Raw genomic sequence first — 19,440 nt, forward strand, 5'->3', positions numbered from 1 at the left:
TGCATCATCAGGGTAATATGTATGATGTAACTGAAAACCTGCACCAGAATATTTTCAAACGAAGTGGACCCTTGTACATTTGTGATTGCGTATTTGTACTTTAAGAATCAAATTAACAGACCATACATTTTCTTTTAAAGCCTTTCTGTCTTTCCAGTCAGAGCATCCCTGTCTGTGTCCACCAAAATAATTTCATGTCTTAACATCACAACTGTGCTTATTTATTTCTTCTCCTGCTCTGGACATAAAGCAAAGCTCACCTTGACTTCTGAGGGTGTAAGGACTGCATCAGCAGAACCTTCTGACAAAATAAAGCCCCCAGAGCTTAAATGCAAGCCCATGGTGTCTTTTTGCCGTATCAGTTTTGGTACAACAGTGTAACTATTGCATAGCCTATATACACATATTTAAGGGATGGTACATTTACAGTTTCTTGTGCCTTGTAATGTTTTCCAGGCCACCAGCTTCAGGTGAGCCAGATGGGTTTGCAAAAGTCATGCAACGTATTTCCACATGTATACTGGTAAATCTGGTGTGTCTTTGCATAATAATTGTGATACCTGCGGGTTTCTCTGCCAGTCCAGGTTTCTGTGAGATGCTGGTTCTGTTTGGAAGGGTAGAGCTCAGAGATTATCAGATACAGGGGTTCCACATATATATATATACACATATATATGCATATATATATATATATATATACACACATATATACACACATATATATATATACATATATACACACACATATATATATGTATGTATATATATATATATGTGTATATATATATGTGTGTGTATATATATGTATATATGTGTGTTTATTCCAAAATGCATTTATTCCTTTGAGACACAGGCAATGACTGTGTGATTTAGACTGAATCAAAGAAGGCAAAATACTAAGAAATATTTAAACCCACCACAATATGTGCATGATTTTTTTTTTTTTTTTCTGTGCAGTAAACTCTGTGACAGAAAACTGAATTCTCTGTTTCCTTCCATGGTTTTTTATACCTGAGCAGAGGTCTGTAATTTGCAATCTGGCCGAACCGGTGGTGGCTTTGTGCCCACTTTGGACAGGCACACAGAGTTTCTACAGATGGGAAAGGCGGGAGATGTGAGCATTCAAGGCCTACAGGAAGAAAAGTAACCGAGCTGCGTTGCTGCTGTAGCAGCGGTGCGGCAGCCAGCGGAGCCTGAGCCGCGGCAGCCTCTAGAGGGGGGTAGATACCCGTGTACTGCTGCCAGCGCCGCCCGGCCGCAGCTCCCCTGCCCCGGCGCCCTCGCTCACAACTCCCGCTGAATGCCACCGAATCCCGAGAAAGCATCACTGCTGCTGGGGCTGGAGGCGCTGGCCTGTGGGAAGCCTTTAGCAATCCTTGCTCCGATACCAGGTGGGGAGTCTGTGGCATCGCCTGTCGTTCTGCTTCAAGCACAGGCGCAGGCTGTGGAGCTGGGCAGAGCTGAACAGGGGCGCCGGGAGTCGTCCGCATAACCTCACATAACCATGCTCGCTCAGCCGTGCTCGCTCCTGCGCTGTCTTCAGAACCCTCCTCCCCTGCAACACTACAGAGGCCTGAAGACATCTAGCACTCTCCTGTCACACCCTGGAGGACGGGGCAAAAAAGATTAGGTTAAGACCTAATTAGATTAAGACCTACTCAAGTTAAGACCTAAGTGTGCCTGCTTGCCTCATGGGCACTCTGGGAGTGAAGTTTTGAGATAGAAATTTGGTTTATTGTAAGCAGAGGACATGTTGCTCCTGTGGAAATGTCTGTCTCGTTTTTCCGCAAGCGTCCTGAGCATCAGTAATGCAAAATCCTGTACATAAGAAGAATATAAGCAAAACAATGACTATAAATTATTATAAATTCATTCACTCTTGCCCTCCTCATTCCTGCTGGTCATTCAAGAGATAAGGGAACAGAACGACAGCTAGCATGGATATTGTATATAAATGAAGTCCAGATGGAAAAGGAATGTCACCACTTACTTGGAGTTTCCAGATGTTTGGAAGGCCCTGACAGCTCTGACGTGTACATTCGCAGCACAGCCCATGCACAAGGTGCCTGGAGATGCTGAGCACCTCTGCTGTGCCCTTGTCCTGTGCACATGCACTCAGCTGGATGCAGCTGCAGGGTGCTGAATGCACTGGGCACAGGCTGGCCATGGATGCACCGGCTGCTCTGCTTGGAGCTGCTCCAGCCTGGAAAGAGTCAGGAGCCCCCGATGCACAGCACGAGCATCCACATTTTGAACATGGATTTCCTCAGAAGAAGGAGAAGTAGTCTTCTCTTTGCAGGCAGTGGAACTAGCAGATCTTTTTTGGGCCTGTTTTGGCTTTGGGAAACATTTCCAGTTTGCACTTTATTTAGGTCTGAGCTGAACCACAGGTAACTGGTCACACGAGGCAATATCCAAATTAGAGATTTTCAGAAGTCAAGATACTGAAAAAAAAATTCCACCTTTTTCCTATCCTGGGAAAAAACTAACTAACTAACAATATTTTTTTTTTTTTGCCTCTTCAAACTGAAAGTAGATTAGGTATAATTTAGTTAGAATTTAGAAACTCCTGCAAGATAAAATTTTCAAATAAATAAATATTTCAGAATGTAAAACATCATGGTACCATAGCAAGACTGCATGTGAAAGCACAACAATTATTTTTATATAGACACCCCTTTACATTAAGGAAAATCTTACATTGCAAAATAAAAAGTTTAGACACAATGTCTAAACCTTGTGAGCTTACAAATACAATATTACAAAATAAATGCAACGTTATTAAGTTCTATAATACTGTTTTGTAGAGCAGAATTTCAGCAAAATACACTCAATTTAACTTTAAATTTCAAAAGATCAAAATCGGTGTGGGAAAAAGTCCTTTCCTTTCTTCTTTTTTTTTTTTTTTTTTTTTTTTTTTATTTTTGATGCTTATTGTATGTTGGGTAATTTTAATATTTAGCGTAGAGAGGGTCCCAGGCCATCGCGTCTAAATTGTGCTTTTGACAAGAAAAGTTGGACCAGCTGATGCTTGGGGTCTCGTTCCAGATTGCTATTCAATGATAATATGAAACTATTTCCTTTCCATGGTCAGAGCAAAGTCCACTTGCTGGCAATCAGGGATTTCTCCCCTGGTGAGAATGATGTGAAGCAAACACAATACATATGTCAGTTGGAATTAACATTTCCAAATTCCTTCTTCAGGGTATCTTTGTGCTTTTACTGATTCTCTTCCCACTCAGTTTTTTTTTATGCTGGATCTTATGGCACCAGTGAGGGAGTTTTACAGTTTCACACTGGTTTCATTAAGACATGAGCAGAACCTAGGAACTCAATTATTTTCTAGAGAGAGTTTCATATTTAGTAATTCTCTGACCTATGCAGTACTTTGGCTGCTTTTGGACATGGTAGCATTTCAAAGCAATGATTTTTATCAACAGCACAAAGATTTCCCTCCTTAATCTCTGAACCTGACTCTTCAGGTGATTCCTCTTTCAAAGGCCATTGAGTTACCTTGCAGAAAACAGAGCAGACCTTTGGCTACATTCGCTCCCTTGATCCTAATCTGCTAGGCTGAAAATCTCAGTTACAGAGGATGAGAGGGCTGGTGAGTTGCAAAACCTCACAATATCCTTTTTATATTTGCTTTTGTGATCTTGAAAGGCCAAGAAGACACATTGTATTCAATAACCGCAAGAATTCCTAGGCTTGCTAAAATTCTTCCTAGGAAATGAAATAATCACAGCATTTCTAAGTGCTCCCCAGTTTATTTTAGAATTGCTGCTTTTTGACCATATGCTCTTGTATGGATGTGAAAAGTGATCTGAGGTAAACAGAAATCAAATAAAGGTGCTCCAATTTATTATAATTATTGCTGATTCCATGGAACCTATAATTGAAGTTAAGGTTTTAAAGTATTTTACTTTATATAGATCATTGGACTGAGTCATAATGAAATTAGAAGAGGGTCGAACAGCTGAGAAAAACTGTACACCTTTTTTCACTCCCATGCAAAAGGGCTTTTCACCCTCTAATAAGCTGCAGTCAACCTCTCAGCTTCAGATAATTGGTTCTCTTCAGTTACTAGTTGCTTGCTTGAGCAATTTAATTTTTTTCCAGAGAGAAAAGTCTAGAAAATGTTAGGGATGTTCAGCCTTTTCTGAGCTGGTGGCCTGTGTGATTCATCTATGTAGCTTTGCTCATTTGAGGACAAAAATAATATTAAATATCTGCTTTGGTTCTGAAGTAGTTTATGGAATACTGGGATGACATAAATTCCTTGCCAACAGCTAATTTCACATGAGTCTATTCCAACATCTAGACCCTTTTGTGGGTAGAAGTCACATCACTGAATGTGGCTGGGTCTGACTCCTGTACATGCTCTTGAGCTCTGTATTTATCCTGCTAATTACCAAAACCTTTTGGGTGCCAGGCATGGACATCACAGCTTTCCCAGTGACCCAGCCTGCCTCCGTATGGCCCCACCTGGGGCTTGGGAGGAGAGATACCTGGCAGGCTCACACATCAGCCTCATGGCATGGAGAGCAGTGGAATGTGGTGTTATATTGTAGTTAAATGGTGTGCTCTGTCTCACCCCTCGAAAATGTAGGGTTTATTCCAAGCCTATTGGCCCAATCTGTTCCGTGCCCACTTTGAATCTCCCTGTTCAGTGTGCCGGGGGGACGGTTCGCTCTCTCTCTTCTCCAGCTCTCCTGGCCGGTGCTCTCTCAGCCCCTCTCTCCCCCTCCCCTTTCCCCCCTCACTCCCCTTTCCCCCACCCCTCAAAACGCGCTGCTACAGTGGAGGACAGTGTGATGGGGACAGGGCTAAAACAGGGAAAAAACATTCTCTTGGTTCTGGAAGGTTCCCTGTGGTTTGGGGATCCTGTGGCCAGCTGGGAGGGGAGAGGAGCAATAAGACTCTCATGTTTTAAACCCAGGAGAAGTGTGGTCAGGCAAAGGAAAATGTAAATTTCCATGATGTTTAAAATCAAAGGTAAATTAGCTATGAAGAACAACTCTTCCACAGAACCCTGTCAATCTATGTATCGTGTTATGGTCAGTCATAATCAAAAGACTGAATTCTGGGGGAAGTAATCATATTTTTGATATGAGTAATCAGTGCTTGGACAATAACTATTTTTATTAGAATAGAACAAAATTTGTAATTTCTGTTTCAGACTTTTGGAGAAACTTTTTTTCCCTAAAAAAAAAAAAAAAAAACCCTCTTGCTTAAAATCAGAATAAAAAATATCAAAATTGCTCATGACACAAAATACTTCAAAAAGACATCCACAACAAACGTCAATCTTTTTGCATTGACTTCAGTGCTTACAGTTTAGGCTATTTTGTTATTTTGCTAAAGCCAAAATATTACAGCTGTATTGAAGTGCTTTGGCCATAGAAAAGCAGAGTACTTCAAGCTGATAAAACGAAATACTCTGATATTTTTCCACTGAGCAACTAAGGTAAGTTGTTTATCTTCATGAGTCTTCAGACAACAAAGAGCTAGCAGAGGGCTGCAGAAGGATGCACGGAGGAAGATCACATTGTGGAGCCAGAGAAATAAATGGAGTGGAAGGTTGACAAGGGCTTTTTACTTACCAGTTTGTAAGGACTTTGTTTGGGAAGTAAAGACACTTTAAAAATAAGCATTGCTAGGATTCCCTTTCTGTGCTGTCTTTATGCTGCCATGAAATATTTCAGGTTGTAACAAAGAAGGGAATGCTGCAAGGAGGAAAACAGACTGTTTTCTTCTCGTGTTCAGGTCCCAGCAGCTTCCTTGTCCTACTCACAAGCCTCTAACATCTATGTGACTTTTTACTGTTTGTGCTGGCTGTGCTGCCCTAGAGAAGGCAGCATAACACCTACACACAGACCATGTACATAACAACCTGGTACATTTCCACAGGCTTCAGCTCTCCAAGCCCTCTGCTGACTTCTAGTATGTTAGCCAGTGGCATCCAAGCTACTGGCTCCAGCATGCACTGGGCCATTAATACTCCACTTGCTGGGGAAAGAACTGTTTCCATCCACACTGCAGAACTAAAAAGTGTACTGTTCATTTGGAGTCACTGTCAGAACCCATGATCTCCTTCATCCCACCTGCAATGGGGCTGAGTATCAGAAGATTGCCAGCAAGCTTCATTCCCTGAAGGATTTAATGCTGCTGCTGTACATTTAAGCCTGCAGACTTAGCAACAGTTGATATTTTTCTCAATATGTGGTTTTAAAGACCTTAAAAACACCAGCTCAGTTTCTCTTTCTATCCTTCTGAGCAGGAGCAAATAGCTATGTTGCAGGAAAACCTCTGCCAACGTTTTCCTCCCTAAAGCCATATATACCTACTAAAGATCACTGTCCCTCATGGCATTTAGGGCTTAATCAATATTTTTCATTCTCCACTACCTTTTAATTTGAGTCCCCTGAACAATGTCAGTTCTTCAAGACTGCAATGTGATATGTTATTACTGTAAAAAATAGAAGTGCAGCTTGTTATTTAAACTAAGGGCCTCACTCTGCAAATAAACATCAAAGTTTGTTAAAGTAGATACAAACACAATGCAGATGCCCTGGAAAGGCATTTTGTATTGTCAGAGGAATGGGATGAGGCCTTTGTAGGGCCGATAAGTCTCACATATTTATCGTAATTTGATTTTTTCCTTCAAGGCCCCAAGTCCTGACATCATATGAACATAAAAGAAACAGCTTTCAAAGAAGGTTAATTTCTAGCTTTTGTGTATGCAGGATATCATTTTTCAAAAGGATCTTAGAACCAGGTTGTCTATTACAATATGATTATAATTAGCTCATTTTAGGGGCTACATTGCAGCATGGTTTTTTTTTTTAATATTACATCTGAAAAAAAACCCTCTGTTGAAAATTCTTGAAAATATTTACTTCTGTAGTGATCTTAAGAAAGATTACAGTGAGGCTAATACATTGTTTCTTATAACATTTTTAACTGTATAACTCCTCTAAAATATTGATGCTGAATGCTAATTATAGTGATTATTTTTTGATAGCCTAATGTATATCTCAGATTATATCCCAGGAAAAAATCTGAAGAGGAAGACATGTTCAAGCCCAGAGACCGAGAAACCATGCTTCTTACTTGCTATTTACAGCTTTCCAACAGAAAAGGAATGACAAGTAATTTTGAAAGGCCAAAAAGTTGTTGCCAGAAGCCATGGCACTGTCCTTTCGACTGGTTGAAGAGACATAGGCTAATGCCAATACTCCCGGGAAGTAAACTCCTACCAGTGGTGGCCAGTCTGCAGCCTTTGGTATGTTGTTACAAACTCTGCCTTTTCCATCTCAAGTATATTCATAGCTGTTTAATAACAAGTGTGTCTTTAAACAGCTGTGTAGAAATGGACAAAGGGGGTAGATTTTCAATAAAAGTTTATGGACCTGTATTATGGCAGAATACAGAAGTTGTGCCAGCTGTCATTCCATGGTATATGACACCATACGGAAGGAAAAAAAGGAAAAAAAAAGGAAAAAAAAATTTTTAAAAAACAATAACTAAAAAAAAAATAAAAAGGAAGGGAGCTTTCTGCACTCTGGATGAAATCTCTGTTTAGTGCAATCCTTTCCCTAAAATGCTGTAGAGTCTGGAAGCTGTGCTGCCTGATTCTCTTCTCTGTTATTCCTATTTGTATGGTGCAATTTTCTGGCCAGACAAGCCTGACTTGGGCATCCAGCCGGGCTGGGAGCAGACAGTCCGTGCTGGAGTGCTGCTGGACGCAAAGGAGTAAGCATTAGCTCTTACCTTCCCTGCTGTTTCTTGGCATGCAGCCTGTTCCCATGACATTATCTGAAGGTGGTTGTGGAGATTTATGGTTTATTTTTTTAGCAATATTTTCAAGCTGTTATCTTCCAACTTGTAGCTATAGGCCTTTATACTCTCAGTCTAGCAAAGACCCAGTTCTGTAAATCCACTTGTTTAAGATTTCCCTCATGTGTGCACACTAAACACATTGTTAACCTTGACAAGCAGTTAAACACTTAACCAGCACTGTAAAATTTCAGTTCATTTTCAAGTGTTGTAAGCCTTCATTTCTCCTGTCTGTTCTGAAAGCTTGGAATGGTAAGGCAATAAAGAAAGGAATAAAATAGCTAAAGCCCGGAACTTAACTGGCTTATACCTAGGGTAGCTCCACCAAGTCAGTGTGGCAATAGGGATATACACTAAAAATCTGGCTTTATATAAAACAAAGTCTCAGTACTCACTAGTTGCCATAAGTCTACCTGCAGTTTGTTTCGCTTTTATTTTTCTGAGTGTGTTTATTTAAAGAAGTATTGAGAGCTTATTAGTCAATATTGATCTGAATGTGCTTGAGTTGGCATAGCTGCCTTGAATAAATGAGAATATCTCAGACTAAGACTCATGTCAGTGAGTGTTACATCTTCACAATAGACTGAAAATCCAGGCTCTGGTTCTGCATTGCACTAACATGTTTTATAGTTAGGGTAAGTCAAATGATAGGATTAGAGAAATGTAGAAGAATAATTTGAAGATGTTCTGAGCTAGGCCTCCCTTCACTGGGTGTGATACACAAAATGTAACATGCATTTCACATGCTAGTCATAGGCAAATTCTGTAGCCTGAGGTTTTGGATCTGAAAGAGGAAAAGGGAAAATGTTGCTGTAGTGGTTACTGCACAAGTGAAACACCAAACAGAGCATATGAGGATCAGAAATGAGCAGGAAGAGCACAAACTTAAACACTCTGCGTACAAAGACTAATTACATAAAATAAAAGCTGGAAAAAGTAAAAGAACCAAATGAGGCAATACAGGAAATTTCTAAAAATGTTGCTGTTGACACTAAAGAAAGACAGAATATTTTGCCTGCAGCTGCAACACAGCTGTCACATCCAAACAAATTAAAACCCTCTGAGGGCCAAAAGTCACAATAAACTGTAACATTATTTAAGGGAAGCAGTATCTTTTATCTGCATCCCAAGTAAAACACTTATTTAAGGTGCAAAAAGGTGTCCTGGGAGCACCCAGTGGCACAAAATACCTTTCTAGGTCCAGGAAAGCTTAAGTACTGTTTTTGTGGATATTAAAATATATCTCCTAGCTGTCTTGCTGCCCCTGTAAGAATTACATGGTTTTCCATCTCCATTCCAAAAGTCTGGATGGGATATTCTGAGGCTGTTGATTTTGGTGACTTAAGCAACCAGAAGGTGCAGATGAGCACTTTTAGACTGAGCGCTGCAACACTGCCTAGCAGCCTGGCTTGTTTGCTGCATGGCCTTTCAGACAGTACTGTACAAAAAGAGCAGCTGGGCTCTGCATGCTGCTAGAGGTTTGCTCCTAGGAATGCCCCAGCCTCCCAGTCCCATCTCAGTCGCACTTGGTTACCGAGAAAGTTTTTGCATTCATTATAAGGTGCTTATCCTGATTCACAAAGCCATTAAAGAGCAGAGCCCAAGTTACCTTTCGGAGTTAGTGACTCTTTACTCGGCTGGTCACAGGCTGAGGTCAACTGATACAGGTCTCTGTGCCTGCTCAGTGTGAGCTGCACCACTTTGGGTGGTCGCTCTTTCAGCCATTGTGCACGTGGCCCCGCAGCTCCTGGCAGTACCGGCGCTGTCACCTTCCCTGTGGCCAGGCTCCGCAGGCACGACACAGTCGGGCCAGCAGCCCTTAGCTGGGCGCTAATCATTGTGATTTCTGAGGAATCATTGCTAACACTGTTTTTTCAATCATTTCCCTTTAGTGTTTTGAGATGTGTCTGCGAGACAGGCACTAAAAAGAATGTTTGCTTTTTTCCCCCTCTGCCATTCCATTTTTATTTTCTGTTTGCAAATGTAATTCCCCCCCGTGGTACAGCAGGAAAGCATGCATAATGTAACTATGTGAGCACAGCTGAACTTTTCCCTACTCTAAAGAAAACATTTATTATGGACCGACACACAGAATAGCTTTACAGAGTACTTCTTTGGTTAAATACATAAAATAAACCAGCTGCTGCTGTAAAGAAACAAAAAATTTTTATCAGATTAAATATGGATCATGCAATCTTATGTTGACTGTTTAACCTTAAATGCCTACTAAATCAATGCAACAGATCGGAATTCATGGAATAAGTCATCCTTCTAAAGCCATTATTATTAATCATTACTTTAAGTTCTGTAAATCTATTCGATGTTGGCCATAATACATAGGATTTTGTGAGCTGAAATTTCAGTTTTATTGTTAATCAATAGATGTTTTTGCTGACTGGATAAAAAAACAGGGACATTAGGGAAGAAAAAAAAAAAGAAAAAGAAAAATTTTTTAAAATTTGAATACGTCTGCTCCAAAAACTGTAAAGTAGCTTTTTTCCACTGATGTAAGAAATTCTATAAAGTGTGAACTATTATACAAAGGTTACTCATTATTAAAGGTATGCCACAAAATGCCATGGCAATAGAGTGTTGTCATGGGATAAATATATCTCACTTTGAAATACTCTCCATAAATTCCACAGTCACCACAACTTCCATTTAGTTGCAGAGGGCTGGCAGGAATGTTTTGTTTTAAAATTAATCATCCACTGTTCTTCCTTCCTGTCACTAGGCTTAAGCATTGCAATATGAGGGTGAAAATATTGGAAGTGTTTTTATATCCACCCAGTGCCCAAGCCTGGGGGCAGAAAGGGATATTCACAAACATGATTTGGGGAATATCATAATTTTGAGAAATTTAGTGAAAGCTCTCACTTAGTTGCAGTACCCAAAAAGTAAGCTGCTCTAACTCAAATAGAACTGATCATTAGGTATTTCAATTGGTTTGTATTTGACCTGCAAAAATCTGCAAAAATATTACCACAAACAAGGGCCCCAGCATTATTAATTCCATGTACTTTAATTTAGGAAGGATGTCAGCACAAAATCAATCACCAGAGAAGTTATCAGATTATTCCATTGAGTTTAAAATTGTATGTGTGAAGCTGACTGCACACTCCTAAAGAAAACAACAGTGATGTACAACCTTACACTGGGATCAGCTTGAAAAGGAGGGCAGAGACGGGGAGGGTCAGCAGTCATTTATTCACTATTAGTTATTGTGTGTTCTTTTAGCCCCTTGGCTTTTTGTACCTCCTGTTTCCTGAGCCTGTGTGTTCAGGATTTGTCTGATGCCTCAGCTGGCATCTTCTTTGACAAACCTGCCAGAGGATTTGCTGGCTGTTTTTGTAGGGCATGAAGCAGAGTCAGATTCTGTCCTGTCTCTACACCCACAAGGATTAATTTGTTCTCCAGTGCACACTGCCCCTGCCCACAGTAACTGCAAGGGGAGTACATAACTCTGAAACATCATGCACGTCCACTCAAGGTTAAAAAAACCCAAAAAGCACATCTGTGAATATTCATAAAGATTAATTTCTCACAAGGCAGCAGGTTGTGTGCTCAGCAGTTGAGCATTGCCATGAAGTTGTGCTGAGAAAGGAACATGATGACAAGTGGGGGTGAAGTAGTGTGAAAGCAAATTGGATTTATCTACATTGTTAATTGCTGCCCATAAGTAAAAATTAGCTTTTCCTTTTTTAACAGTACTAGTGCCTGGCTGAAAACTTTATGAGCAATTGCTCCTGTTTTTTTTTTTTATGGGAGCTCCAGCAGTCACATTTTGGAAGCCGTTACTTAATATGATGTCACTGGCCCTGCAGGTGAGTAAAACACCCAAATGACTTTCTTTTGAAATCTTCTTGCAGCAGCTGTTTCAACATATGAATCATAACTTCTCTGCCTTGACAACTGCAGCCATTTGAATTGCTTCACTGAACAAAAGCATGACACACAAAAATCCAGAATGGAACACAAATGCTTCCATGAAATACCTGTTTCCACAAACTCATATGAGTGATTATTTAGAATTTTTAATGCACTATGTGGATACCCAAGAATCACACCACATACAACTACAGCAGTTGTTAGAGAAAGCTGATTTAGTAGAATCTGACCCTATTTTAAAAGCAAGGAAATAGATCGAGGAAACACAAAGCCATATGGGATAGAAGTGGCAGAACCAAATCACATTTTAGAATTTCCTCCATCCTCATCTAGCACATCTCCTTTAGATCATGTTACTTTATTACTCAAGCTGGATTTTGACAATTGCTGTGTAAATGAACCTTTGAGAAAATAACTTGAGGGGATGCTACATGCAGAGTCTCATTACATGTAAAGTAGCCACATAAACTGATTTTCTTGTTTCAATTAAATGACTACATTTCTGCCTCTGCCCCAGACTAGATCTGCCTCATTGGAGTCCTCATTGCCCTTTGGGGCTACATTTATATAACATGACAGCAAAATGAGGACCAGATCTTTTAAAGCTTGGCTGTTCAGTTTCAGTTATTTGGGTTGGAAAAGACCTCTAAGGTCATCAGGTCCAACTATTACTCCAGCACTGCCAAGTCCACCATTAAACCACGTCCCTAAGTGCTGCATCTACACATCTTTTAAATACCTCCAGGGATGGCCACTCCAACACTTCCCAGGACACACTGTTCCAATGATTGACAATCCTTTCATTGAAGTAATTTTCCTAATATCCAGTCTAAAACTCCTCTAGTGCAACTTGAGGCCACTTCCTCTTGTCCTATTACCTGTTATTTGTGAGAAGAGACAGATGTCCAGCTCACTGTGACCTCCTTTCAGGTAGTTGTAGAGAGTGATAAGATTATGCTTTCCTTCAGCTGCTCCTCATCAGACTTGCACTCCAGACCCTCCACCAGCTTTGTTGCCCTTCTCTGCACTCATTCCAGCACCTGTCCTTCTTGTTTAGTGAGGGATCCAAAACTGAACACGTGATTTGACGTGTGGCCTCACCAGTGCCAAGCATAGGGGGAGGATTGCTTCCCTACTCCTGCTGACCACACTAGTTCTGGTTCAATCTAGGAAAATTATTAATGGCATTTAAGAAAGTGTGACAGGATAGAGAAATTACTACAGGTTCTCCCAGCTTCTTAATACAACCTCTGAAGGTAGAGGACTTTCAGTACTTCATGTTATTGTCAGCAAATGACTGCAAATATGCTTTAGAATGTAAACTGTGGAGAGGGAAAAAATAAGGGAAAAAAAGAGCTAAATCATGGGGTGAGAGAAGACAACCAAGATAGCTCTGGAGTAAAACACTGAGAAAGAAAAGAAGAAGAATCATCAACTGTGAGATATAAAGACCAATATTATGTTAAGTACTGAGTATCAAAAGCAGAGAACCCACATGTATACATGTACATGCATAAAATACAGAGAATCATATGTGTGTAGCTTGTTGTAAGTGAAAATAAACTGTAGCTTCTTGCTGCACAAACCTGTGGGAGCAATCTTTTTTACAACATACATTTGCAGGAGCAAAAAACCAGCTGAATATCATGTCATAAATAACCCGAAAAAAATCATAATCTAATTTTTAATTACATGGAAATTAAGACATTTACATCTGGACTTTGGCCAACATACAATCAAATATAAAAGCTGATTTTATTGCTATGACCTGGATTTGACTCCCCTGTAAACTCCTTCATGGTAATTTGTACAACCAAAACCTCTCTGTCACTCACTGTGTGGCATGCCCATAGCTTTGCTCAGCTAACTGCACATGAAGTCAGTAGAGTTATTTTACTCTGTATTTTAAAGGCTGCTGTAGTCAACAGTGTGTAAACAATAGGGAAAATTCAGCCTAAGAGTGATAAGAAACTGCAATTTTAAAATTTAGTTTCTGTACTCTTATCTATTTACCTGCAGCATCAGGAAAAAATCTTTCAGTTCTGGAAACAGCCATGAGATACCTTTTCTTACACATTTTCTGTTGGGATCTACAAGTGCCTTTTAGCATAATTTCACAAAGCATAAGACTATCTTATTTTCTGCCTGAAATCTGGAATAAAAAAGCCTCAGCCAAATCTGATAGATGGTCAAATGCCTCAAACCCCATTATGGTCACAGAAGGTGTGTGTCTGTGGCTTGAGAAAAATCCCATCTTTTTGGCTCACTAATAGGAAACATGTTCTTGGCATTGCAGCAGATTGCTCATGTGATGGCCAGTCCATCAGTGTGTACCCAGCCTTCTGGTGACATAACAAGTCCTAGAGGAAGAAAATAAAGCCTTATGAAAAATATAAAGGGACCTTTTAGAATTCTGCAATTTTGGCTGCCAATTTTATTATGATAATTCAGTAGAATTTAACTAATAGAGGATATTTATCAGAACTTAAAGATTACTTTAAAATGTAAGTGATACAATATAGCGCAGAACAAGGAATTGCACATTGAAATCAAGTATATATCCTTCTAAACTATCCAAAACACAAAATGCCTTTTGTCATTATGAAGGTCTGTTGAATGTGATGGCATTGGTCAACAGGACAGCTTTTCCCAAAGAAAACTTTGTCCTCTATTGCAGCTTCTCAATAACTGCTTAAGGACTTTCCTTCTGTCTTACCACTCACCCTGTTTTCCTGGCAGCACCCACTTCAGATTTGGAACCAGATTCTCAAGAGGCTTTAGGCACCCAATTCCCTGTGAAGTAAAGAGTGGTTAGATGCCTAAATGCAAGGTGTATCCCGGTCAGGGTCTCTGCCTCTGCCTGAGAGCAGCCCCTTTCAAGGCCATTGAAGCTGCTGGCTGCCCCCGAGCTCCAGATGAACTGTCTCCATCCGGGAGCCTGAGCATCTTGCACGAGTGTGTTACACAGGAAGGAGAAGAGGCCACATACTCCAGATATGAGTTGAATCTGGGCCCAAGATTATGCCCTGTCTTGGGCATGCTTTACCCCTCAGCTGGAACCTGCTCCTGCCTCTCTGTATATCCCATGAAGGCTGAGAATGAGAGATAAAAACTGAGCAAAGAGACAAATGGCATTGCAGAGGTGGTAGGTACAGAGCTTGTAGTCCAGCCAGCTCATAACAGAGGAAGTGCTCATGAGCCAAATAACCCCAGTGGGAAGCAAAAGCCCCATCCCCTCAGTCTTTCCTGAGAGCTGAGTTTCAAGGAGCCCAAAGGAAAGAAAGCACAAGCAGCTGGCTAGCCCTGCTCCTGTTGTCTACACCAGTTTGGCTCTGCACACACTAGTCCCAAACCAACTTACAGAACAAGGGGGCGGTTGTCCCTTGTTGCTTTGTTTTCAATCAACTTGCAAAATAATTTCTCCAGGATGATCACACAGAGCAAATTAAAAACTCAGCCCTGAATCCTCTGCTGCTGTGGGGCATCCCTGTTTCAAGGAGCAAAGCCTCTTGTTTAAATGCAGAATGGAAAATGGATGGCTTCATAGAAAGTGCAAGTCTTGTATAACGTGCTTTGCACATATTGGATTTAATAATTATTATTTGGTTTAAATTAATGAGCTCTGGGAAAAAAACAAAACAAAACAAAACAAAACAAAACAAAACAAAAAAACCCAGCAAAATAAAACTGATAGCAAAGGGGTTCATGATTTCGATGGGATGGCAGATAGTGCACCAGAGAATAAGCATCTTCAAAAATGGCTACAGAAGAAACTAGTTTATTTGTTGAGGTCTTTAACGGGTTAAAGTCGATGTATTTAAGTACTTAAAATTAAGAATAGTCATTAAAAAAAAAAAGAAATAAAGGAGATGGTGCAGGTTGTTCAGATGTATCAAGAAATGTGCACAGCAAATTTCATTATTCTACAAGGAAAGAGTGACATATTCAACACACAGAAATACACAGAAACCTTAAGGTATGTTTTCCTGTAGGGTATGTTCCATGTCTTCCACAGTCTTGCCATAATTAGAAAGTGTATCACAATGAGTATCAGCTGCAAAGCAAAAAGACAGATAAGGGGTTATATTAGTTTTCAAAGTCTAAAGCTGGTTTATAGTTGAGAGGAAAAGATAAATAATACTATTTCAGATGATGAAGGAAAAGGGTGTAAAGTTGTGGGAGAGTTCACTACTGGGGAAAATGAAGTAAATAATTATTTGGTTTTTATTTAAAAGGTGGAATTTTGCCTGTTTTAAAATAAATTCTAAAATTCACATTAAATTCTGTGAGGTCAGGTTTTCATTTCAGTCACTTCAGTGTACCGCATATAACGCCCCTAGAAATACACTGCGGAGAGTTCCTCCTCAAAGTCGGGACTACACCAATCAGATCTAGACGAACCCTATGTTGATAATATTTTCTTTCCTCCTTTCTCTCCTCCTCTGTGGAAGTGTAGGGACGATCAACTGGTGTAGGAAAATACTTGATTTCTGCATCGCACATGCATCGATTTGGTCAATCTGCTTTGCAATCCTCCACTGAGCACAGTAAATGAACCCATTCAAGTAGGGAAAAAAAAAAAAAAAAAAAGAAAAGGAATTATAGAAAAAGCCGCTATTTTCTGATGTAGTCGGAGGTGTTTTTGCAGCGGGGGCTGGTAAGGAGGGGCGCCGGGCAAGGGCGCGGCGAGCGCCCCGACGGGACGGTCCGACCCAGCCCAGGGATACCCTCAGCAGGGATACCCTCAGCAGGCCGGGCCGCCCCTCGGGCAGGAAACCGCGCGGTCCCTCTGGGGCTCCGGTTCGCCGGGAGCAGCCCGCTCCACGCTGCGGGGTTACCTCCACCGGTGTCCGCTGGTGGCGGAGCCGCCATAGGGGTGCCACGGCCACCGCGCCCCCACTTCGTCTGCTCCAGCGGCTGCGGGGACACGGCCGGGGTCCCGGGCTCCTCACTCTCCTACCCCGTTTCACACGAACCCAGCCACAGGTGTCCGTCGGAGAATGAACTGAAAAGCTCGCTGCGTGCAGTGTGAAAACAAGCAAATTTTTTTTAACCCCCTGGGAAAGGTGAAAATTCATTTAAATGGGCGAAGACCTGGGGGAAGCCAAGAGTTTCTGTGGATTTATCTGGAGGGATAAGGTGGTCGGGCACACGCAGCCAACCCCTACGGGCCCACGAAGGCCAGCAAGGTCTTACCCCGTGGGCCCACAGCGACGGGCTCATCGCGGGGCGGATCCTGCCATAGGACCCCACGCATCTGCAGGCGGAGCACACGCGTGGGCCCTGCCACGTACTTTTAACAACGCCGGAGAAATGATTGCCCCGTCTCCTTTCCCATGCATACCGTCAGGGCGACTCTCGGTGGGACGCCGAGGACACCCGCCGAAGCGGCCGGTACAGAGAGGTGAGCGGCAAACCCACCTCTCGGTCCAAGGATGCCTCCCCACGGGAACGGCAGGTCCAGATCCCGTGGGCAGACACGCGGGAGTCTGGCGGGAGAGAGTGAAATCTGAACCGGCAAACCCCGAAATGAGACCGGGCAGCCAGAGCTGAAAAGCGTCCAAGTCTGTCTCAAGCAAACCAAGAGATGAAACATTTCAGGTTATTACGTTCTGCCTTTGAAGCAAACCGTTTCCCGCAGATAACAATGCGTAGGTATATTTAGACAGCTCGGCTCGTCCAAGGGGAATGTGTCTTTCGCTATTTGAGAAAAAACTCTAAGAGTAAGTGCAAATATTTGACGCTGAAGAGCTCTTAAGGCTTGAAGAGTACCATTTACTTATTTCTACACATCAGTGTGGGCTTAGGATGTTAAATAGATTAAAAGGCTAAGAGAGGTCACTGAAGTAGACTCTCTTTCTCTCATCCTGACTTTTTTTCCTTGCAAAGTTTTTGCACTTTCTTTCGAGTGTCCTTGGCAAACTCCTCTTAAGAGCCACCTCGGATACTGTATAAATTTGTGGCGCTCTGAACCCCGGCCCCCTCCCCGCCTCTGGTCGACCCTCCCGAAGCTCCTCTTCTGCGCAGGCATTCAGCAAATATTTGCCTGTGGAGTCAAGATATTAATAAGCACATTTCGGTCGCCTTTTATACCCGGGGCGCTCGGGAGCGCGGGGCAGCGGCGGCGCCGCCGGCCGGGCCTGGGCAGGTGAGCGTGGCTGTACCTGGCAGCGGGGGGGCCGTGCCCCCAGTCCCCCCGCCGGGCGTGGGCTGCCCCGGCGGTGACACGGGCAGTCGGGGCCGAAGGGGACACAAGGGCGACCGCGGGAGTAGCCGCTCCGCCGAGGACGGACACGTCGTTTCAATTTAATCTCATTTAAAAAGACGTAACTAATAAATTTGTATGGACGGGGCTGCCGGAGACGTAAAGCAGAGTCGATAGTGGTTCAATCCCATTGAACCCTATTGAAAACCATGACAACAAGGAACAAGCTCCGATTTATCCCGGAGAGTTAAAGCACATTGTGGGAAGGCGTCAATCACCTATTATTCCAGATCTGAACAAATGCAAAATCTTGACTGGAACAAATGCTTCCAACAGGTCCGGGACATAGGGCTACATTTCCCTTTTGTTCACGGCCTAGCAGTTGGCATGTATTTGTGCTCCCCTCGCTCCGACCACCCAGGACGGCTGGGAGGCTGTGCTCGGAGCTGGGAGATAACTACTGTCACCAGGCACGCTTGATAGGTGGCTGCAGTAATCACGGCCTGGGAATCGTTTATATGGAGCCTGTCCAGTCCCGAAGAAATATGCGGGAAGGTGGCCAAATGAAGCCTTGTGCCCCGTTCATCTCGCCCACAAATCTCGTCGATATAAATCTCACCTCTCCCTTGCCGTTATTGCTCATTGACATTTTCCCCGAGAATTGTAACGCTCCCAGAGGCGACATCCAGACCAAGGCGGGGAGGGGGGGTCGCGGCCGGGGGCACGCGGGCAGCAGGTCTGGGGGACGAGAGAGGGGCTGGATAGATATAATCTATACACAATAGCTTATAGATGCCTGTTTGGACAGGGAAATAAGAACCGACAAAGCGGCCGGAGAGAAGAGTATCTCCGCGTGTATCTGAGTTTCCCTTTGCAGGACCGCAGTGCATCGCCGCAGGGTTTCGCGACGTTCCCCCGTCGGGGATGAGCTGTGAGAGCCTCGGCCCGTGTTCAAAGGAAAGCTGATCTGCTGGGGAGAGGCTGGGTGTCTCCTTCTCTCCAGGTTTTGCTCCATTCAGCCGGACTGGCCTCCCACTTCTTTCCGAGGCGTGCGCCGGTCCCTCCCGCGAAACCGGCGGGGAGCTACGGGGAAGGGCGCTGCGGCGGGCGGCTGGGAGCGTGTCCCGCCTCCGCCCTCTGCGGTCCCACGGCTCGAGCCACGCTGCGCGACCCGCGTGAAACATCGCCCCCATCGGTCACTTCTACCGCTGCCCTGTCACTGCGGGTTTGCATTTGAGCGGCACGCTGGACTGCTTGCTTCTGTACCGTATTTTCTTATAAGTCCTCGGCGGCCACCGAGGCTGGGCAAAGCCCGGCCGCAGCCTCGCGAGGGGACAGGGCCACCCGGTGAAAGGATGAGGGGAGGTGAAGCTGAGAGAAGGCGCTTGTCCCGCGGAGCTGCCGCCGGGCGTCCCCGAACCGTGCCCAGACAGTGTCAGCACCCTCCTCCCGGGGGGCGCCGGTCCTCGGCTTCGTTTGCTGCCTCTTTCGGCAGATGAAGCGGCGGT

This window comes from Anomalospiza imberbis, chromosome 6 (assembly GCF_031753505.1).
Source record: "Anomalospiza imberbis isolate Cuckoo-Finch-1a 21T00152 chromosome 6, ASM3175350v1, whole genome shotgun sequence".
Classification (NCBI taxonomy): Eukaryota; Metazoa; Chordata; class Aves; order Passeriformes; family Viduidae; genus Anomalospiza; species Anomalospiza imberbis.